We start from the raw sequence: 24,125 nt of genomic DNA, 5'->3' as shown, positions 1-24,125 counted from the left end.
AACCCCCTTCGCAACATGCCCCCCCTTCCACCTTTTTATTTTTTTTTTTTGTAGACTTCCAAACTATGCTATGCGTAAGTGTCGGAAGTCTTACAGAACGGTTTTGTCCGTCAGCTGACAGGCATCAGGGCAAAAAACGGTAAGAGACATGAAGATGCCAATTTCTGCAATCGATTCAGCGTGCCAAGAGTAGTTCCATCTCCTCTATTAACGGTTTATTCAAATCGGAAGTGGTTCAAATTAACCATTTCCGGTTTCAACATGTATCGCTATAGAACTGAAAGGGTAACATAAAGCGAGAAGCTGTTTCTTGCAAACGATGCAACACATCAAGGCAACATAGCACGACTATCCGGCAGCTCTCTACCGAAACTGGAAGTGGTCCAAATTTACTATTACTTCCGGTTTCAATACTGATTTTCATGGAATAAAAACGATAAGAGATATCAAGATGTGGTTTTATACAATCGATTCAGCGTACCAAGCATAGGAGCACTTTCCTCTTCTAACCCTCCATCCAAACCGGAAGTGGTTCAAAATTAACTATTTCCGATTCCAACGTGTATCGCTAAGGAATAGGAACGGTAACAGATAGCAAGAAGCTGTTTCTTCTCAAAAAATTCAGTATCTCAAGGCAGCGTACCATGACTATCTGCAACACTCAATCTAAACCGGAAGTGATTCAAGTATTATTACTTCTGGTTTCATACTGAATTCTAAAAAGGAAAAACGGTAATGGAAGTGGTTTTCTACAACCGATTTAGTGTCCCAAGAAGAGATTCCTTTCCTCCGTTAACTTTGTATTTAAGCCAGAAGTGGTTCGAATTAACTATTTCCGGCTTCAACATTTACCGCAATAGAACAGAAAAGGTAAGAGATAGCAATAAATGGTTTGCTGCAACTAGTACAGTGCTGCAACTGGTACAGCATCTTCGCTACTTGTAAGACTTTAGCAAAATCGGTCGTGAGTGAAATTTATTGGTATTCCCGGTTTCAAATCTAATATCCGTAGAGCAAAAGCTGTAAGATATCTCGAAAAGCGGTTTTTGTTTGTGATTGAGTTTGTAATCGATTCAGATTTCCAATAATAGGTTCTCCCCTGCCTTTTAATCTTTTATTCCAACCGGTGATTCGCTATAGAACATTTATCGCTATAGAACAAGAGCAGAAAAGGTAGCGAGTAGGCTTGTTATATATATATATAGTGTTGGGTAAGTTACTTGTAAAAATGTAACGCGTTACTTGTCCCAAAAAAGTAACTGTTACCCTACTTCGAAAATAACGCGTTAGTTTTAGGTCCAAAACTTTGAATATGTGGGAAAAAATTCTTATTACTTCAATTTGCCGTACTACTACTACTACTACCATTCTTCTTCTTCTTCTTATTATTATTATTATTATTATTATTATTATTATTATTATTATTATTATTATTATTATTATTATTATTATTATTGCACGTTCTCAATCGCTTTATGTAGATGCGAGAACAAATTCTTACTTGACAGCTATATGAATATAATGTAACATTGATCAAAATTAACATACTCCATTACTCGTAGGGGTGGGCACGAGCGAGTTCGAGCGAGTTCGAGCGAGTTTACTTTGAAACTCGACTCGACTAAAACCAGACATCTTTGAGCTCGACCCGACAACTCAACTCGAAAAATTTCCTCCAACTTGACTCGAATTCGGGTCGAGTTTCAAGTCGAGTCGATCCGAATCGAGTCAGATCAGATCCTGTGTGTAGTTTTGAGTACTCTCTTCAAGTATCCTACGTAGACAACATAATTATTATCAATGATACTACTACTAGAACTATAAATTAATAATAATAATAATAATAATAATAAATTATAACAACACTGTGTAAACATGAAAGAAAGATAAGCGGTTTGTATCTGAATACTAAAAAGCTAATTGATTGCCAACTTTGGTAGTCGTGAAGTCTAACTAAGAGTCAAGGACATTGCTCACAAGCTTCTGAATTTGGGTTGAGGGTCTAGGTTGAGTATTCAGGCTCGAGCGAAACATTGTTAAAAGTTATAGGGTGCTGGCCAAATATGTTCAAAACTGCTCGGCCCGGATTTAGAATTGTCAACGACTCGAGCATCTCGGCGCACATCTCATTCACTGTCGAGCCGAACCGAGAAGTGAGCGAGCCAACAGCTCACCCAACCGAGCCGGCTAGAGCCCTCGGCTCAGTTGAGCGGAACCGAGCCGACGGCTCATCCTAACCAACCGCATTCAATATATATAGATTGAGCGTTCTAGGGACAGATTTTATCTTCGATCTTGTGGCCAGTCAATAAGGGATGATTTAGGGTCGAATAAGTTAAAAAATGGTGGAAAGCTGGAACTAATTTTATTTTCTTTATATAAGTGTCCGTAACAACATACTAATTTTGCACCACTCGACCATTCCGGATTTGACCGCCATCTTGGAAAAATGGCGCCAAAAATTAGTTTTTTGTAAATACCTCGCATGGAAAGCATTTTAGAGCAAAACATGTTATTACAAAAAATAATCTACATTAAATTCTCTACACGAAATGTTCTCTTCATTTTTTCTCTAGGATGCACCGTTTGGATGTTATAGGCGTAGCAAATTACGCATTTTTCTTTCAGCATCATTTTGTAGCAGAACCTTAACGAAAATTTTCTGATACTCTTTTGTTTTAGTGATTTTTGTATATAAAATATAAATTAATATATTTTTCATTCATTGCAAGTGTGACTAAGGATAAGTAATCAGGTCTATTAGATCATCTATGTTCAAGATGTCAGCTGAAAATGTTTTATCTTGAGAGACTTCTCGGTGATGGTGTTACATGTATAATAAAAGAAAAGGGAATGAAAACATTAGTAGACTTCAGTATTAAAGTGAAAGATGGAAACGAATGTCAACTTAAGGGACTGAGAAGTGTTACACTTCATGAAAAGAGTAGAAAAGTTTGCACAAAAACAAGAATTAGCAAAGCGTTGCTATCACAACGTACTTCATCACCTACACCGATAATTCTTAGGTCAGAAGTACTAAGATTTAATTTTCAAGAAGTCTGCCTGTTTTCTAGACAATATACATCAGATAAATTTTTAAAGAGACAGAGTAAAACACTTGTTAGTGAGCGTGAGAGTGTACATTGCATTGAATCCATTCAAGTTAAAGATTTTAGATTCTATTATGGATGCTAACAAGGAAGTGTGCCAATTTTCATTCGGTGAAATTTTTCAAGATTATTATACCAACAAACAAAAACATAAAGCCCATAGTTTGCTTCTGTGATACAGGACATAAAATTCTCACGGATGCATGGTATAATCGTCAAAAGCGTAGTAAGTATATGGACGAAGAGATGTTGAGAATCATAATGATAGCCGGGCAAATAATTGTTGAAGATGTCAGATCCTAGGTTTACGTAACTGATAAATAGTCATCAGCAGATAATCTTTGAATGACGTTAATTCATTCATTTCTGGGACCTTAAAATGCCTTCTCGATACTGCTATCTTCAAAAACAAGACAGGGGATAGCACAAAATGGGAAAGAACAAGTATAACGCTTTCTCACGTCATAATTGTAGCAGCTACACCAAAATATATTTATCCTCATCGCAAGTAGGACTTGCGGTGCATCTTAATGAAAAGTACAGCGTGTATCAAAAAGAATCATTCGGTTTTAAATAATAATATATATTCTGTCTTTACAGAGATGTGAGTGAACAACGTACTGTTGGAAAGAGGAACATCTCTAGTTGTACATGGTTTTCGCTAGGTAGCAGCAGTGTGCTTGAGTAAACGCCCACTACGGTTTTGGTTAAAATGGCATCTGGACAACAGAAAGCGTTTTGTGTACTACGTTTTGCGTCCACCTCCAAGGTCACCTGACCTTACTGTATGTGATTATTTCTTGTGGGGGTTTATAAAAGACCGTTTATGTGCCTCCATTACCAAGCACATTGAATGAACTGCGACATCGCATAACGGCAGCTGTGGAAGCTGTAACTGAAGACATGCTAGCTGCAGTTTGGGACGAATTTGAATACCGCATGGACATATGCCGTGCATCTCACGGGAGGCACATTGAACACCTATGAACAGGTGCAATAAAAACTTTTTGAGTTTCACTGTCATGCAAAACAAAAACTATTTGTATATGTTTATTAGTTTCAGAAATACAGACTTGCCAAAGTGGATGAATCTTTTTGATACACCCTGTATAATAGTAAGCATCTTCTTAATGTTCTCTCTTCGTTAGGACTATGTGCATAATATGCTGAGCCTGCTTTCTTTCAAGTTTCGGATCTTCTGCACCCTGCATTCTTTGTTTGTTGATATAATAATATCTTCTGAGTAATTTTCTTTCAGTTTAGTTCTTATTGCTTTTTCAGTTGGCAGTACATCATTATAATCTTCAAAATTTTCACTGAATGAAAATTAGCACTCCTCCTTGTTAGCTTCAAGGTAGTTGAAAGCATAAGCCATGGTATCTAAAACAACATTATCTTTCGGAAGACCACGTTTCATTCGAAATCTTGTAGAACTTTTTCGTGCATGCAGAATGGTATCTGGCTTTAGCAGCAACTAAATCATGAACACTGCTAATCCTAAGTTCTTTGCCTCAGTCGTCATTTCTTCTGTCGGCTGCTTCTTGAATGGATAGAATCTTTAACTTGAATGGATTCGATGCGATGTACACACTCAAGCTCACTCACAAGTTTTTTATTCGGGCTCTTTAAAAATTAATCTGATGTATATTGTCTAGAAAACAGGCAGACTTCTTGAAAATTAAATCTTAGTACTTCTGACCTAAGAATTATCGGTGTAGGTGATGAAGTACGTTGTGATAGCAACGATTTGCTAATTCTTGTTTTTGTGCAAACTTTTCTACTCTTTTCATGAAGTGTAACACTTCTCAGTCCCTTAAGTTGACATTCGTTTCCATCTTTCACTTTAATACTGAAGTCTACTAATGTTTTCAGTTCCTTTTCTTTTATTATACATGTAACACCATCACCGAGAAGTCTCTCATGATAAAACATTTTTCAGTTGACATCTTGAACATAGATGAACTAATAGACCTGATTACTTATCCTTAGTCACACCTGCAATGAATGAAAAATATATTAATTTATATCTATATATATAAAAGAGAACGCACAAAATCCTTTGTCCGCTCATCACGCTAATACGGCTGAACCGATTTCTTTCATTTTTGGGGGGTTGTTAGGATTTGGACCCTAGATGGTTTTTATCATATCACTTTAATTTTCAATTAGCAGTGTCTTGAGATAATTGACCAATCAGGTGTCCATACGTACAAAAAATCCTTTGTCCGCTCATCACGCTAATACGGCTGAACCGATTTCTTTCATTTTTGGGGGGTTGTTAGGATTTGGACCCTAGATGGTTTTTATCATATCACTTTAATTTTCAATTACCAGTGTCTTGAGATAATTGACCATTCAGGTGTCCATACGTACAAATCCTTTGTTATTAGTTCATCATAGGTATAAAAATAAACGTACTTATATGCAACCCGCATGACCCTGTGACTCGGCGGGTTAACATAAATGACAGGCGCTATAAATCACTTGAAAGCGAAAAAGTAAAAATTATCTAAGTAACAAAGTTTATTGCGTTCCGGGATGACCGCAGCGAAGCGGGGCGGGTTGGGGTGACCGCAGCGAAGCGGGGCGGGTTAACATAAATGACAGGCGATATAATGTTAACATTAGTGCAATCTTCTATGGTTTTTATCATATCACTTGAAAGCGAAAAAGTAAAAATTATCTAAGTAACAAAGTTTATTGCGTTCCGGGGTGACCGCAGCGAAGCGGGGTGAACGCTGCTAGTTTTATATATATAAAAAATCACTAAAACAAAGGAGTATCAGAAAATTTCCGTTAAGGTTCTGCTACAAAATGATGCTAAAAGAAAAATGCGTAATTTGCCACGTCTATAACATCCAAACGGTGCATCCTAGAGAAAAAAAATGAAGAGAACATTTCTTGTAGAGAATTTAATGTAGATTATGTTTTGTAATAACATGTTTTGCTCTAAAATGCTTTCCATGCGAGATATTTACAAAAAAAAAAAAAAAAAAAAACCTAATTTTTAGCGCCATTTTTCCAAGATGGCGGCCAAATCCGGGGTAGTAGAGTAGTGCAAAATTAGTATGTTGTTACGGACACTTATATAAAGAAAATAAAATTAGTTCCAGCTTTCCACCATTTTTTCCTTATTGGACCCTTCATTGACTGGCCTGAATCAGCAGTTTGGAGGTCTACTGTAGTTACACACTGTAAAACAAAACTCACTTATTTAGAAAAGAAAGAAAGAAAGAAATCGTTAAGTTTTACGTCCCACAATTATGTCGACTAGGCTAAAAGAGACAGTGATGAGAAATGAATGAAATGGTAGAATGAAGAAACTGGGAGGAAACAGGAGAACCCTGTGAAAACTCATGCACACGGTGTTTCTCCACCACAAAGCTTACTTGGCACGAGCTGGAATAGAACAAAGGACCCCATGCACCAAAGCACCGCGGCCCCACAACCACTGAGCACTGCGGCCCCAACTCACTTATTTAGTTTAACGTCCCATATTTAAGCACCAAATCTAACGAAAACGGTGAAAATGAGAAAGATGATGATGATAGTGAGATGATAAAAAGTGGGAGGAAATGAGAGAATTCCGGAATGAAGGAATGAGAGAAAACCCACGCACATAATGTTTGTCCATCACAAAGCATACTTGGCGGGAGCTTGAATCAAACCAGGGATTCCACGGGCCAGAATGTCCAGTCTTGTGGTGGCCACTGATGACACGAAATTAGGAGCAAAGGACAGGTTTGTCCCGTTTGGTAATCTCAATGCGTACTTTTATAAGTAATTTATTTATTAAAATTTAGCGTCCCTTTTCAATATTGATGCTATATGAGTAGTGGATCTACAGCTTAAGGTAGGATCAGAAGCACCGTAATGCGTTCGAATCATTTTAATTATCTTCCACCAGGAATCGAACTCCAGATTCCCTGCACCAAGATTGCAGTAGACTATAGGTCACCGTGTAGGGCTTTTAGGAGTAATATGAACACATCTGTATCACTGTTAGGTATTAGTGTCACCGTTAAGGGAAAAGAAACGATAGTTTTTTTTATATATATATAATTACTTCTATGTCCTATGGAATCCGGAGGTTTAATGTCGCATTGACAAAAGCTCTCCATTGACTTCTATCCTTAGCCATCTGGATCTAGTTTCAGCTTTCGATTCATGTTTCTGTGAGATCCATCCTAATAATTTCTTCCCATCTGCGCCTAGGTCTTCCTAATGTTATTTTTCCCAATTGGGTTTCCAGTTAACATGTTGAAACCATTCTAGGTACGTGACTTGCAACCCTGAGTCTCCTCAACTTAATGACCCTTATAATATTGATAAACGGTATTAATTTTGCAATTCCTAGTTAAGAAGTTTCTGCTATTCCCAATTCCCATTTTCCTTGGGTATGAACAAAAGCCTGAAGATTTCGTTTTCACTTTCAGGAAGAGGAGTAAGATGAACCCTCCTTGAAAATCTCCGCATATACAGTGTGTAAAGTGATACGAAAATCATTTTTCACCTTAACCTGAGTAAATGTTTTTCGTTTGATGCAATATGGTGGGTATTTTCACTTGGAACTCTCGAATCATCCCGATTGCTTACGATTGAAACCGATCAAGATTAAGGGGATCAATTTATTTCTAGTTTTAGAAATATATTCTGTGATAAATTCTGTAAAAAAAATCTTGTTTCATTTGAGAAATGAGATTTATTCCTCTTACTTGGAGGTGAAAAGACGTCAAAGGTGTGAGAGTGAATTCATATACAAAGTAATATTAAAGAACATGTTTCACGATAACTTTCCTTTAAAAACAATATTAACTTATATGAATTACGATGTGACATAACATGTTTCTTTTGGAAGTTTAAGAGTTAACTCCTGTTCGTTGGTGTTGCAATCCATCAAGGGTAAAATAGTAAAATCTCCCACCAAATTAGAAAAGCTTTTTACTATCTTCTTCTGTGCACGGCATCATTAGTGTTAATGTAAAATTCATAAAGATAGTTTTATACAGTGGTGGCTTCAAATTTATAAAAGAAGGAAGTCACATTCTTCAAAAATGTATTTTCATCTTGAATAAATATGATACAGTCTCTTTCGTGGAAGAAGCAGAACAAATTTCACTATTCGAGTCTCTTCCACCTTCCTCGCGTGCAGAGTGCGTTATCAGAACAGAACCTGCAATCGATATTTCAAGCAGTGTTTCTTCCAGACCTGTTTTTTAGGGGGGTCTTGCCCCCTCCCAGAGCTCTGAGAGTGCCCACCGGAGGAGACCAAAATAATACGTCTATAATATAATAATAAACAAAATAGTACCAGTAGTGCCCCTCCGAATACCAAGTGTACCTCCCCGGAATTTTCTTCTGAAAGAAATACTGATTTTCAAGAGATATTAAAATAATTAAAATTTGTATGCAGTCGTTCCTTATTCCTATGAGGAACAAATGTTCATCATTTTTAAATATTTTTTTTGTATTAATTAGGAAGACACGTGCCTTTATAACTGTATTATAGAGCCGCCCATGGTATTACACTTAATCTGAATCATTCTCAAGTCCTAAATCGCAGGACTGTTCCAAAATTCTGAGACTACTTGTGTTCGCGACCCTGGGTAACCATTGGTAATCCCCTTCTATGGGGATTCAAATCTATAACAATTCACCAAAGGCATGCAAACTAACAATTAAGTTATATGACGTCATTATAGGAATCAAGAAAGTGTCCTGCGAGAATTGATTGTGCAAGCTAGTATAAAGGGTACAATTATTCGATAACCTAAAATCACAATACTGCGCAGGCCCTTTTTCATATTATTTCAGAATTGGGCACTAACAGTGCTACTTAGTTGTGATCACTACTGCAATTATAGTGATCACAACTCTGAAATTAAGGTGAGTTCAAAAGGATTTTGTTGGTTACTTCATACTAAATAGAGTGACTTTTCTACATATAAAAAATCGGCGTAGTAGTTCAAAATGGAAGTTCTAAACCTCAAATACACTCGAACGGCTCCTACCCCGATGCAAAAATGTGAATTCTGCGATGCATTTTCAACCATCAATTATGTTTTTTCCTTTTAATTCTTCGTTAGCTTTGTTCTCATTTGCTGTCACTACCCATAATGATTAAAATTCATTCTTCAACTATTCCCAAATTCTTTCCTCAAAGGGAAAATCTTTTACTCAGGCGCGGACCTTAGTCTATGTTGCCATTTACACCAACTTTCTTTCTTTATTTTTTATTTATTCTTCACCTCGCTGAGCTATTAAATTCTCCTTTTATATTTTGTTTTTTTAGATTTTTAAATTTTTCCTTCATCAAGGACTTTCACTGTTTTTTTTAATTGTATTGTATTTTATTTATTTGTATTATTTTTTGTATTTTTCCTTTCTTTTCCTCATAAAACTACATTGTCATATTGTAAATACATAATTAAATGTTCCTTTCATTCTTCATTGTTCAGAGTTCAGTGTTAGTACATTTTTTTTTCTTTTGATTGAATAAGGACTCTATCTTTGGAGAGTATACAATGTAGTTAACATTTTTTTTTTTTTGGAATTTCGTTGTTAATTTTAATTGAAAAAATATGGTTCATGTCATCAGTTGCCTCGTTACACCAACCAGTAGGGTATCTCTCTAATCAGAGGCGTACGCAGGGAGTGGTTCCTGGGGTACCAGAACCCACGAAATCCCGACTTTTCTGTAAATTTGCATCATTTTAGGGGCAATTTTACAAATTTTGATAAATTTATCCTCATATTAAATTTGGACCTCCAAAAAGCTTTGAACCCCCTATGAAATAAATTCTTGTGCACGCCCCTGTCTCTAATGAACTTAGAAAGTATCGTCTGGGAATACTCTATATGATGTGTCAATCTTAGAAGTTGTAAAAAGTTATTTCATTTGTATTTGAAAAAAATCAACGACTTCGGCTCTGCAATGTCAGAAATGACCCAGTAAAATTTTCCTGGGTCACCTTTGCTGATACAGATTTTCTACATAATTATTATTGACTATGATATTCCCATGTATACAACGACAAAGATATAATCGTATTCTAAAAATGCACTCTTAAGGGAAGAAAAGTTTACCATGTAATTTAGTACTGCCTCTTTTATTTTTCGTTCATTTAAAAAAAAAATGTTTTATTCAATTGTGAAATACAATATTGTGTTAATTACTAATTTTAGCACGCATATATATCTATTACACATGGATTTAATTAGTTTTTGTATCTCATTAAATTTTAAAACTGAGAAGGGAAACTTTTCAAGGTAAGGAAAGAATAAAGACATCATTATTTTTAAAAATCACAAGGAGATGGCGCTGAAGAAGATCAAGAAGAAAGTTGGTGAAGTCATCAGTGAAACCGAATTAGTCTCGGAGGAACTTATTCTCTGGAATCATCTTTCAAGTAATTAAGAAAACTACTTCTTCCGTTCCAATTAAATTAATTTAGACGTTGTTATGTTAATTGCTATTTGTGAGTATTGATCTGCAGAAACTTGGTATAGCTTTCAGTGCCATCCTGATTCTACTTTCGACCTTGAGAAAGCTGTTGATAATGTGCGGTATAGTGTGTTATTCTATAACTCCATTTCTTCTAACTTCATGCCTATATTTGAGTTGTACCTAGGTATACCATTTCTTCACAAGGAAGAGCTTATGTCTCTATTAATAAAAGCTTTTTCAATATTTCAATCCACGAACTTCCTTAAGCTTTTGCATTGTCTTCACTACTAAACATTTTATAGAGTTAAGAGATATAGCGATAATACCTCGGCTTTTATATATGCAGACTAACCTTTGGCTAGATGGGGCTCTGCCCCCAGACCCCCGAATTTGCTCGGCCTAAGGCCTCGCATCTCTTATGTGTCAGCATTTGCATCAACAGTGAGTTTCGTGCATTTGCTCCTAATGTTTCCTGAATTTGTCCAGCTGGGGCCTTCGATCCCAGACCTCACCTCTGCTTGGCCTACGGTCTCGTACCTCTTAAATCCACAATTTTACCGAATTTCAAGTTTCTTTTCCTATTTCAACTATCTAAAAGATAAGATTTTGTATCCCCCCCCAAAAAAACGCCTTTTAAATATCATGATATTTTTTCATCCTCCCTTTAGACCCTTAAAAAGTAAAAATATTCACTTTTGGCAACTTTCTTGTGCGTTGGTCCCGGAAGGTTACAATCATGACAAATTTCATCATTCTAATCCTGCCGAAAGTGCCTAAACATTTTGGGGTGAAGAAGATGTCCCGATAAATAATTTAGAAAACATTTTTCACTTCACCATAAAACCACTCTAAAGTTGGAAATTTTTATTTTTGGTGATTCACTTGATTAACGCTAACAAAAACGTACAAGCACACGGAATTTTAAGTTTTTATTCCAATCCCAAATATCTAAAATATAAGATTATATGTCCAAAATGGTCAACTTGAATAACATGAAGAATTCCTCCATGACCCCTTTAGACCCCCTAAAACTTAAAAATATTAACTTTTGGCAATTTTTCTGTTGGTTAGTCCCGTAAAGCTACAATCATACCAAAGTTAATCATTGTAGTACTACAGGAAGTGCCGAATAATTTTGGAATGTAGATGTCCCACATAAATAACATGGGAATAATTTTTCAATTGCCCATAAAATCACTTCAAAGTTGGACATTTTTATTATTGGTAATTTACTTAGGTAACGATAACGAAAACGTACGAACATACCGAATTTCAAGTTGTTATTCCCATTTCAAGTACCCAAACTATGGGATTATAGGTCCAAAAATTCCCATATAAATAACATGGGGAATTTCTTCATCTCCCCTTTAGACCTCTTAAAACTTAAAAATATTTACTTTCGGCAATTTTTCTGTTGGTTAGTTCGAAAAGCTACAATCATGCCAAATTTCAACTTTTCACGTCAACTGGAAGTATCCCTTTATTTTATGTCAGTCAGTTCTTGTAGTTTCGTTCTTTCTTTCTTTTTTCTTTTTTTTTTTTTTATCTATCTATATATATAAAAGAGAACGTACAAATCCTTTGTCCGCTCATCACGCTAATACGGCTGAACCAATTTCTTTTATTTTGGGGGGGTTATTAGGATTTGGACCCTAGATGGTTTTTATCATATCACTTTAATTTTCAATTACCAGTGTCTTGAGATAATTGACCATTCAGGTGTCCATTACGTACAAATCCTTTGTTAGTTCATCATAGGTATAAAAATAAACGTATGTATATGCAACCCGCATGACCGTGTCACTCGGCGGGTTAACATAAATGACAGGCGTTATAATGGTTTTTATCATATCACTTGAAAGCGAAAAAGTAAAAATTATCTAAGTAACAAAGTTTATTGCGTTCGGGGGTGACCGCAGCGAAGCGGGGCGGGTTAACATAAATGACAGGCGATATAATGTTAACATTTACTGCAATCTTCTATGGTTTTTATCATATCACTTGAAAGCGAAAAAGTAAAAATTATCTAAGTAACAAAGTTTATTGCGTTCCGGGGTGACCGCAGCGAAGCGGGGTGAACGCTGCTAGTATAAAGATAGTTAGGATTAAGGTTGAGTTCTCTTTGGGCATTTCCTCAAAAACGACTCATTCGATTTTGAGATTATAGGTCCAAAAAATATAATTTTGTTAATATTTCGTAAATTGATATTTCCGTAATAACTGCAGTATGATATTCAAATTATGATATGGAAGCGAAGGAAATTTAGTCCAGTGATGCGTACTTTTGTATTTTTCAATTTAAATTACTGCAAATGGATTAGTTTTTAGTATGCAAACAAGGGCGCCCATGTTGTGACTTCCAGGAGGGGGGGCAAGTATAAGCGACATTTCAAATGTAGTCTCAAATTTTGCGGTAACTATTCTAAAAAAAATCTATTGGGTTTTCGATCTTCCGAAGTACAATTTCCTTTAGAGGGGAGCGAGCGCCCCACCTGCCCCCCTCTGATGGGCGCCCTTGTATGCAAACAATGAACTTTCAGCTCGATCATATAAATGTCAATACAGTACAGTATAAATCTCTCTACAGGGTTGGTAGAGTCACATGATAGCCGACAAGTCGCGACGTATGATTTAAAACAATCCATAAAGCATTTGGGGAAATGTGCATCTAAACAATAGGATTAGGTTTAACTAAACCGTATCTTAGCCAGGATTTACGTTTCAGGAGGATGGCTGACAAAACACGTTATTTTAGATCTATCATAATTTAGTACTGTACAACAGGGTAGGCCGGTAGCCAGGCCAAAAATGTAGGGGGGGCGGTAGAAGTTAGGCGGGGCCCGACCCAATCATATTATAGTTCATTTGCAAGCCCACCGTGAAAATTTAGTGGGGAGTGAAAATTTAGGGGGGCCCGGCCACCCTAACCCTCCGTTGATAAGGGCCTGCAACAGGGGCGCACCCACAGGGATCTACCGGGTCTGAATCCCCTCAGAACTTCGTAAGTCGACACACACATGCAGGGGCGGATTCAGGGAGGGGAAGATCGGGGCGACTGCCCACTCCCAGAAGAGGAAACTTTCTTATTTTACATATATAATAAAACCAATCCCAAAGTTTGGAACCCTTAAAAGTAGCAGTATGACAACTCACCGCATCCCCCAGAAGTCGGTCCTGGAACCCCCCTGCACACATGTATACTTTCTTAATAAAATTATATCATATTATACGGACTATAAGACGCTACAGACTATAAGACACATCTGAACTTTTAAGCATTTTTTAAAAAAAATACCGTAATATTTTTACTATTGTTATTATTAGATTGCAAAGCCAGACTAAAAAAAAAAAAAAATCTTAGTTTATAAAACCGAACTGACCTTTAAAATGCCTAGCATTTGAATCCCAGCAACTCATGTTTGTCGCATCGATGCACTGATGCTGACAGTTGAATCCAATGTTGCCAGATAGAGACAGGTTTCCCGCGGCGTCGAATAGTATATGGCGATTTTTAAGACTGGCTGGAATTTTAAATTAAACACTGGACATTTTAATATTAATTTCGAGTATAAGATGCACCGTATTTTGGAGGCAATTTTTCGAATTAAAAAGTGCGGCTTATAGTCCGTAAAATACGGTACTTCTTTAGCAGAGAAATACTTGATATAGACTAAAGATTTGATCTTACTTATCATCTACGAGTATCTTATCTTTTTTTCGCCTGTAGAATAACGCCCATTCGATACTACATAAACATAATGTCCTGTATTATTGGACTCCACCAAACCTTGGATCCCTCCCAACAAAAATTTCTGAATCCGCGCCTGCTGTACAATGTTATAACTTTCAGTCTTAGCGAAGGGGGGCGCGGTGGCTTAGTGGTAGAGCGTTCACATCCGGTGCTTGGGGTCCCTGGTTCGATCCCAGCTCGCGCTGTGTGGACTTTGTGGTGGACAAACACCGTGCTTGTGGGTTTTCTCGGAATTCTCCCGTTTTCTCCCACTTTCTACATTCCACCATTTCACTCATCTCTCATCATCACCGTCTCCTTTAGCCTAACCAGCATAATCGTGGAACGTAAAACTTAAAGATGATGTCATGTCTTACATGTAGACCTCACCACTTCGCCGTTGCGTTAGCAGAAGGAAACAACTACTGTCCTAATGTAGAGTTGAATATAAGACACTGACACAAATTTTAGCTGCTAATGAGCACTAGAAACTTGGGAAAACGAAATAGAAACATGAATGTGGGAAAGCCATATTCAATATAATTTGATAGTTGCAAGACCGATTTTTTTTTCGAAATAGATGGAGGAACAATAGTTATGACTTCAACTATGTAAATCGAGTAGAATGGATGTTTTTATGGCATTCCGGAGCATAACCGCCATCTTGAAATGCGCCATATTAAATCGACGTCAACTTTTTCAAATGGAAATAGGGCCATGTGAGGTATCAAACAACAATGATTTTTTCTCACTCAATCACACACACTAATTAGTTTATCCATAGCTGGAACGGTTTACAACTTACAGTTCTTTGAATGTTAAAAAGTTCGTTGTTTGTAGGAGATGACATAACTACAGTGGCAATGAACATAGCTCCAGAGATAGCATTCTTACAGGACAAAATTACGGCAATGCGAGAACCTCAAGTCCTCAGTTTTCATAAAGTGCTTCTGACCTAACCACTTGATATGTGTGTTTGTACATTCAAACTGAAACTATAAGCAATAGGGGCAGCATTATGAAGAGAATAGAAATATTGGTTGCCAATGGTATTCCTGGTCGTAGCAGCTACGGTATAAGGTTGGAACATATTGGCGTACCATATGTTATTATGCAATAAAGGACGAACATTTCCATTCAAAACTGCATGACAGAGATACTATTGTCACTCTGCATTCCCTTGTGTACAATCAATTTCAGTCTTCTCGCTTCACAGGAATGATTCAGTATGCATTTTGTAAATCAGGATATATTGATGATCCGATCGAATGGTTCGAGGTGCCCAAGAAGTATGCATTCAATATTCCCGGCATTAACTTTGTGATTTTTGTGACGCTTCATTTCTTATTCTGGTTAGACCATTTTATGAGTGCTGAGGACTTGACTTTCTCGCATTGTCGTAATTTTGTCCTGTAAGAATGCTATCTTTGGAGCTATGTTCATTGCCACTGTAGTTATGCCATCTCCTACAAACAACGAACTTTTCAACATTCAAAGAACTGTAAGTTGTAAACCGTTCTAGATATGGATAAACTAATTAGTGTATGCGATTGAATGGAAAAAATCATTGTTGTTTGATACCTCACGTGGCCCTCTTTCCATTTGAAAAAGTTGACGTGTATCCATTATGGCGGATTTCAAGATGGCGGTCATGATCCGGAATGTCATAAAAACATCCCTACTAACTCGATTTACATAGTTGAAGTCATAACTATTGTTCCTCCATCTATTTCGAAAAAAAAAAATCGGTCTTGCAACTATCAAATTATATTGAATATGCTTTCCCACATTCATGTTTCTATTTCGTTTTCCCAAGTTTCTAGTGCTCATTAGCAGCTAAATTTTTTGTCAGTGTCTTATATTCAACCTTACATTAGGACAGTAGTTGTTTCCTTTCGCTAACGCAACGGCGAAGTGGTGAGGTCTACTTGTTAGTGAAGGGTCCGATCCCCTTGAATACGGCACTGAACAATACCAATGTTATCCTATAGCAAACCTTTATCGTGTGAAAACGCAAAACCTTGCTATTTTGTTGCATTTTTCATGTTTCGTAACGTAAGATTCAGCGCCAATGAACACATAATAAACTACGTAAGGTAAACATGAAGCTGTTTCTGATAAAGAGATGACAAAAGAAAGTTTGTTTAATTGTACCGACTGACTCACTCTCTCTTAATTCCTGCAAGTAAGCTTGCAAATTGTGCATAATAGCAGGAAAACAAGAAGGAGTTCATAAACTTGAACTCATCATCAAAGATGTCCTGCTTAAGAGATTGGCGCTCATGAGTTTGAAATTCACGCTTACTCCACTTCATCATCACGAAATGTAAAAGTGAGGCTGAGTGAGTGTGATATCGAAACGATGTAAGTGTGAAATCGAGTGAAAGTGATGTCGACCGTGAGGTTAAATCAAAGTGGACACCAGGGGCGGATCCAGAACGACTTCTGGGAGGTATTGTTATACTGCTACTTTTAAGAGCTCCAAACTTTGGGATGGTTTTTATTTATACATATATAAAATGAGAAAGCTTCCTTTTCTAGGGGGGAACGATCGCCCCCCTGAATCCGCCCCTGGTGGGCACCTATGCTCACCACCCTTCCACCCAACCCACCTACCGTATTTTCTTGTGAGCTCCTTCGTGGTTAAGTGGTTAGCGTACGCGCCTATGGTGTGGGAGACTCGGGTTCGATTTCCGGCGGGAGCTCATGTGGTTCGGATTCCACGTTAATCAGTAGGTCCACGTCTCATATAGCCTCGCTGCTGAACGGGACGTTAAACTCAACTCAACAACAACAACCATATTTTCTTGTATATAAGCCGATCTTTTGTCCATCCAAAAAAATATCAGAACTTAAGATTGATATTTGATAACTTAAGGCGTCTTATACATTCGAATAATAACTAATATAAAAAATTAAATCAAACCCCTTGGTGTAACAGCCCATTTCTGAGGCTAAGCCTGCTCCAGCGCCATCCGTTAGCGATCGCCTGAACTACGTCCAGCCAGGCCCGTAGTCAGCCTGAAAATGTAGGGGGGGGGGCGATCCAAAAATATTACTTCATCCCATACTATAGTTCATTTACAAGCCTACCGTGAAAATTTTTAGAGGGGGCCAGTAAAAATTTAGGGGGGCCCGGCCCCCTAGACCCCCCCTGGATACGGGCCTGCGTCCAGCCTAGCGGGAAGCACGTGGTCAGCGTGCTGTAACGTTTCTAGACCTAGTGGCCGTCACGTATTGTTTTCACGTGACTCCTCCGTTTGCCTCACTACGCTGGGTGGACGCCGAAAACTGGGAAGCACCGGCCGAGAATCGAATCCGGATATTTATGAACTTGAAACAAGAGTTATAATAATTGTTTGGTTAAAACATGCTTGTCATTCCATAAGGTGGATTGGATAGTTAGTACTGTTGTGAGACATTTTAAGGAAAATCTGTTTCTGTTAAGTAGTTCTGTACAAGTATAGTACTATTGTTTTCATTTTAAGCTATTCTCTTTATTAACAAAAAAAACTTTCTATTAGTTAGTTGCGACTTATAACTACACTCGAATATTTGTGTCTGAAACTAACTCTATGACCTATGGAGCACGAAGGTTCAATGCCGCGTTCACAAAAGCTCTCCATTGACTTCTGTTCTTAGCCAACTTTCTGTGAAATCCATCTTAATATTGTTCTCCCATCTGCGCCTAGGTCTTCCTAATGGTCGTTTTCCGGTTGGTCTTCCAGTTATGACTTTGAAAGCGTTTCTACTTTTTTCCCATTCTGGCTACATGACCTACCCACCTGAGTCTCCTAGACTTGATGACCCCAACAATGTTTGATAAACGGTACAAATTATGTAGTTTTTCGCTATGAAGCTTCTGTCATTCTCCATTCCCGTTCCTCTTGGGTCCAAATATTCGTCTCGGGATTTTATTCTCAAAGGCAAACTATAGGCAAAATTAAAGGTGCTTCTTATTCACACAAAATTCTCAATCATCTCGTTAATGTTGTCGTATAGTTATTGCATAAACAACCTCATGTAATTCACTTTTTTTTTTTATTTAAGGGAAGCTATGTAATTTTTTGGTTTCCTATAGCGGGAAGAAAAATCGTCTTTCATTGCTTTTTAGAAAATATTTATTATAAGAAAATACTGCATTTCCTTAGAATAACGTTCATGAGGTTCACTCAATTTAATGGTCAATAACTCGAGAACCAAAAGTCTCCACTTAGCCATCATTGAAAGATGAATACACACATAAATACTATTATGTGAAGATTTTTTTTATTTCCGAGTTATTGTGCATAAAATTTAGGTTTGGACCAAGTGAAAAAAAAAACAAATAAATAAAATAAATGTACTCTAAGTTTGATTACGCACAACTTGCGAATCAAAGCTCTGCACATCACAATATTTTATGTGGATAGTAAGTCACGTAAAGGTCTATTACGGTACTATACCAAATTTCGTCAAGATAAAATGAGTTTCATGAACTGCGTTTAGGGATGCGCACGAGACAAGATTTGTGGCTGTCTTGTCTCGAAAATGTGCTATAAAACTGTCTCGACTTGAAAAATGTATATTTCTCCATTGGAAGAGCCGTGTCTCGACTCGAATTTTGTCAGGAAAATCCTGTCTCGACTCGTCTCGTGCGCATCCCTAGCTGTATTCAATTAATGATTACTTTAGTACCTACTTTATTTGATTTATTTGAAACAAATTACAAAGTTCAAACCCCCAAGTACCATGGCGAATAACTTAGCTTGGCCATATTTGAAATGATGGAATATCTTGACGACCTTGGTAGAAATATTTTTTAAAAATATGGTGTGTACCGGAACAGTTTTGGTTCCTGAGTTACTGGCCATCAAATTTCGGAGTTAGGACATTTAGTAAAAAACTAAGTCCAAATCCCTACTTCGATGACCAATGACTCGGGAACTAGAGATCTTTACAGTATAATATTGAATGTGCGTACTAAGTGCATTGAAGGTCTGTCAACACCCTAAATTTGCTGAGCTACACACACAGAAATTTTTAATGGGAGGGGTCCATTTTTTTTTGGTGGGGGGGACCAATAGTATGAAATACTATATCTATGTAGTTTTGAATAGGGTTGTTCTACACCCCAAAAGATGATAAGAAATTGTTAAGTACAGAAACATATATTATCAGGAAAAAAATGATAAAAGTAGATTATTTTTATTAGAAAGAAGAAGTATAAGATCAAATCTTCATGCTGCATTGATAATTTCTCTGAAAAAAAAAAATAAATGTATAGTGTTAATAAGAAATTGCACAAATATATGTCGAGTTCCGAAGTTTTCTTAGGGGGGGTTCGTTTCCTGTGGTTGGCTCAGTGGTAGAGCGTTCACCTCTAATGCCCGAAGTCACTGGCTCGATCTCAGCTAGCGCCAAGTGGACTTTGTGGTGGACAAATACTGTGTGTGAGTTTTCTCTGGATTCTCCAGTTTCCTCGCACTTTATTCATTCCAAAATTGCTTTAATTTCTCTGTTTTCTATAGCCTAGCCGGCAATAACCATGGGACGTAAACCGAAATATTTAATTTCATTTCGTATTCGGTGGGCCGCCCTCGTGGGCGCGCCCTAGAATTTGGCTAAGATCGGATCAAGTGCGTGTGATTTACACTATCCTTGTAATTGATTTAAAAAAAAAAAAACATATGATATACGAAAACAAAATGATTTAGTATGGTCATACATAGGATGTCATTCTACTTAAATCTAATTTAGCCTTTGACCAAAGCATGTTACCTGAATTCAATTAAGAAATCTATAACACCTTATGAAAACTCTAGCGTACTGAGTCGCTATAATTCCCTCGTATCATTAGAATTTAAAAGTTTGTACTGTTACTACGTCCGTCCGTTACTTCACACGATATCGAACTTTTGAATTCTGTCTATTGCAATAGATAGCTTGAGTAAGATGGCTGGTTAATGAAGTCAATCCTCGTGGGTAACGATGATTTTAAGGTGGATATCCATATCTCGTTTAAAATGTGCAACATTTCCTAGCGTCTATGCAATGTGCACAATAGCAAGGAAACATTGTTGCCCATAATAAACAAGATATGTAGAAAAACAACCACTAATATCCCATACTAGAATCGCCTGATCCTCTTTATTGTCTTTAGCAGAGTTTATTATTTCTGTTATTATTAATAATGATGTAAAAATATTAATGACATTTCCTTTTCTTTATCTACTTCTTAACTGAACAGTTTAATTTAGATCTAGTTTGTTTACTTTCTATACTGTTTATAACACTGCATTTCAAGAAAGGAAAAGCCTTCCTCGTTATTCTCATGGCTACTGGCCGCACGAGGTACAGGCCTGAATCCCGGGGGCTGGACAGCATCAAGTGGACTACAGTGGCAAAAATCGCACTTTAAACTACTTGTGTTGTCCTGTATACAACTGTCTGCAACTACTCGTTGCTGACCAATGATCTAAATTCAAATCAAGAACGAAGAGAGATCACAAAAGGTTTTCAGAAAGATCTACGAAAGGTCTTCAGCTTCCGAACCAAAACCTTCGTTTTAACAAGTCTTTTTCAGTGGCCCCGCTTAGCGCAGCTGCTTTTGCTCTCGGCTTTGATGTGATCGGTCCTGGCTTCGATTACCGGTGGAAACACTCAGTCTAAAGGTACAACAGCTTTTTCAGTCCAGCCATCCTGAGTGAGATTTTTCGTCTGTTTTCCTCATACACACTAGACAAACGCGAGGATGGTACCTCGCATACAGGTCCCAGGTCGCTTCCTTCCTTCTCCTCCTTCCCAGATACTGTATTCGCCGAGGGACATCATCCCTCATATATAACGGGCTTACGATTATAAATGCCGGTAAATAAATAAAATGGAAGTCTTTTTCAATGTCAGTGGCGTAACCAGGACCAGAAATCTATTTGGAAGGGGCTTCAACTGTATCTCAGAGTTACGTCAAAATACACAGTTCAGATTCGGAATGAGACTTCTAAGCCAATTTACAACTTAAAAAAATAAAATGTAAAGGAAGCCCATACTTTACACAATAACGGTACTTTTAATCAAGATTGCACAATGAAAGAGGAGGGGCACTATTGGATATATGACCTATTAACGTAAACTAAAAGTGTACATTTATTGCTGTGACATCACATATCAGGAGAATTTGGGGGGCTGTCATTTACCTTGGGAAGACGAGAATTGTTTCAGTTTTTAAATATACCATGTTTTGTTCTTACAGTCAGGGACATATGTGGAGGCGGGTCCTGGGAGTCTGGACCCACGAAATTTTCTCTTTTCTGTAAAAATCTAAATTTTGAGGTGATTTTACAAATTTAAATATAATTAATCCTCATACTGAATTTGTTCCCCCCCCCAAAAAAAAGCTTTGAAGCCCTCCCGAAATAAATTCTTGCGTAATTACCTTTTATAGTTAACATTTCACAACATTTGAAGACGAAACAGAAGCGTACACAGAATTTAATCAAAAGTGAGATGGTAGGTCAATTACCGAACCTCATATTGTTTTAGGATATTCACGATTTTTGTAGACATTAATACATGGTAATTATATTTCTCCTTAATACAGGGTGTCTCAAAAGTTCCCTGACATAGGGTAACTATGTTATTATCAGAGTTACAACAAAATGTAAGAGGAGAAACCGTCTTCAAATATGGTGTTTTTAATCTAAAGTGAAAGAATTTTTTAAATCAGACGAGTCGTTTGGGCTGTACACTCTTTATGCGCCCAATGTTAAATGAAAATGCAACGTTGCCATTTACCTGGATCCACAACATAAAGTGAATGGGGGCATGTTTGAAATAAGGCTGGCCATTGGCATGTTAGCGTAAAAAACAGTAACTTCATTTACTTATGATTGGGTCCAGGTAAATTGCAACGTTGCGTTTTCATTTAATATTGGGCGCATAAAGTGTATAGCCTAAACGGCTCTTTCGATGTAAAAAAAAAAAAAACTTTAGATTGAAAACATCGTATTTGGACACGATATTTCCTCTTACATTTTGTAGCAACTCTGATAATAACAGAGTTACCGTACTCTATGCCAGGAAACTTTTGAGACATCCTGTATATTGTTGAAGTAGGGTTTAAAACCAGAAACCGCTAAGACAAAAGCATGTCAAGTAAGGACAACTTAACTAGAAATTTGTTTCTAAATTTGTGTGTGGGGTGCACGGCGGCTATGGTACAGCGCTTACTTTCGGTGCGTAGGGCCCCTGGTTCGATCTCCGGCCAAGTAAGGTTGTAGTGGATAACATCATGTTTTCTCAGGGTACTTCCGTTTCCTCCCACTCTCTCATTTCACCAATTCTTCCATCATCATTCATTTGCCTTAATCAACCGCCTCCCTTAGCCTAATGTGCATAATCGTGGGAAGTTAAACTGAAATATTTCATTTCATTTCATTGTCTAGATATTTATGTGCAGAAGGAAGCAATATCGTCCTCAATTTAGCATACTATTCCTGCATTTGCTTTATGGAAATCTAACAGAAATAACATAGGCGGATCTAGAAGGTAAAAACTGGGGGGGGGGGACAGCCAGAACCCAGACTGTGCTAGAAATATCATGAATTTACTATAAACTTTCAAAAATATATAAATAATAGCTTAAATTATTTTTGTCATTCAATATACTGGGGGGGACTAGGCTCGAGCTAGATACGCCACTGAGAAAGAAATACTTGTGACGATAACTAATATAGTAGATTAAACCAAGCACATTCTATTTGCAACGATATCACACTATCATTATCGTCTTGCTAATTTTATTGTACGTTTTGTTATTTTTGAGTAGTGATACATAGCGAAACTACAGAGAGAAAAGTGTTAATTTTGTTCAATGTTGGAATGTGTTAAACAACATGTTGCGTTAAATCCTTGTGACAAAACTTAATAGAAATATTTTAATACCTATTACATGATTTCGTTTCAAAATTGTAAACATGTTTTCACGAAATACGTGTAAATAACGAATGCTTCAAATTTTTCTGGATAGTTCTTGGTTCGAAACCTTGCGAGAGTTAGAAAGAATGATCAACTTGTATTAAATCAGCTTCATAATTCTTAAGAAATAATAATAAGAAAAAAATCGCATCTAAAACGCAAAGAAATTGAACATGTTTTGTATATACTTACGTAGTTGCCAAGGTCACGATAAATAAACAAAGTACGTGTTGATTACAATTTATAATGGCACAAGGGAAAAAAGAAACATCCACTTTCTCACTGCACCGCACTCGTGAATACAAGCATCTTCGCGCTCGATCTGCACCGCGGTATCTGCCAATATCTTGGCGGTAAAGCCCTGCGCAAAGCCGACTTGTGTACGTACTCATAAAACAGACTGTGTAGTTGTGTATTTGGCCAGCAGATGGTAGGAGTTATGCTTTTATTGCAGACGACGGTTTATGTACTAAACGTATATAATAAGATAAAAGGGTGAAGACGAACAATTGTGAGAATTGCTCCAATTTATACACTAAGTTTCACTTACAAAGAGAAAGAAGAGAAGGCTTAATTTTCTGAGTTCAGCAATCAAGTATTCGAAAGAAGTTATCTTTTAACCCTTTATTTTAATTATTTATACAAATTTTTAGGGATTGTCGGCCTTAGACTCGTCACGCATGAAGGGTGACGTTCCTCGGCGAGAACACTATCCTGGGAAGGGAGAAGATGGAAGGGAAGCAGCCCAGGGGTTGTATGTTAGGTACTATCTATGCATTTGCCTAGTGTGAATGAGAAATATCCGGCAAAACCTCAATCAGTATGACAGCTGTGAAAAAATTGTTACACCGTTTCAACCAAGTGTCCTTAAGGGAATCTAACA

General features: G+C 37.1%; 1 protein-coding gene across 10 annotated transcripts in view; it reads right to left on the bottom strand.

The window, feature by feature from the left end:
• LOC145684179 (uncharacterized) overlaps positions 1-23,569 on the bottom strand; it is a 692,246-nt gene extending 668,677 nt beyond the window's left edge. For all 10 annotated transcript variants that reach the window (XR_014131255.1, XM_081756189.1, XM_081756245.1 and 7 more), the window contains exon 1: positions 23,435-23,569. The gene's annotated coding sequence lies outside the window, so the exon portion shown is untranslated. The remainder of the gene's footprint in view (positions 1-23,434) is intronic.
• Positions 23,570-24,125: the final 556 nt, after the last annotated feature.

Source organism: Thermobia domestica, chromosome 1 (assembly GCF_964235325.1).
Source record: "Thermobia domestica chromosome 1, izTheDome1.hap1.1, whole genome shotgun sequence".
Lineage (NCBI taxonomy): Eukaryota > Metazoa > Arthropoda > Insecta > Zygentoma > Lepismatidae > Thermobia > Thermobia domestica.
This window is presented reverse-complemented; position numbering and strand designations above follow the sequence as displayed.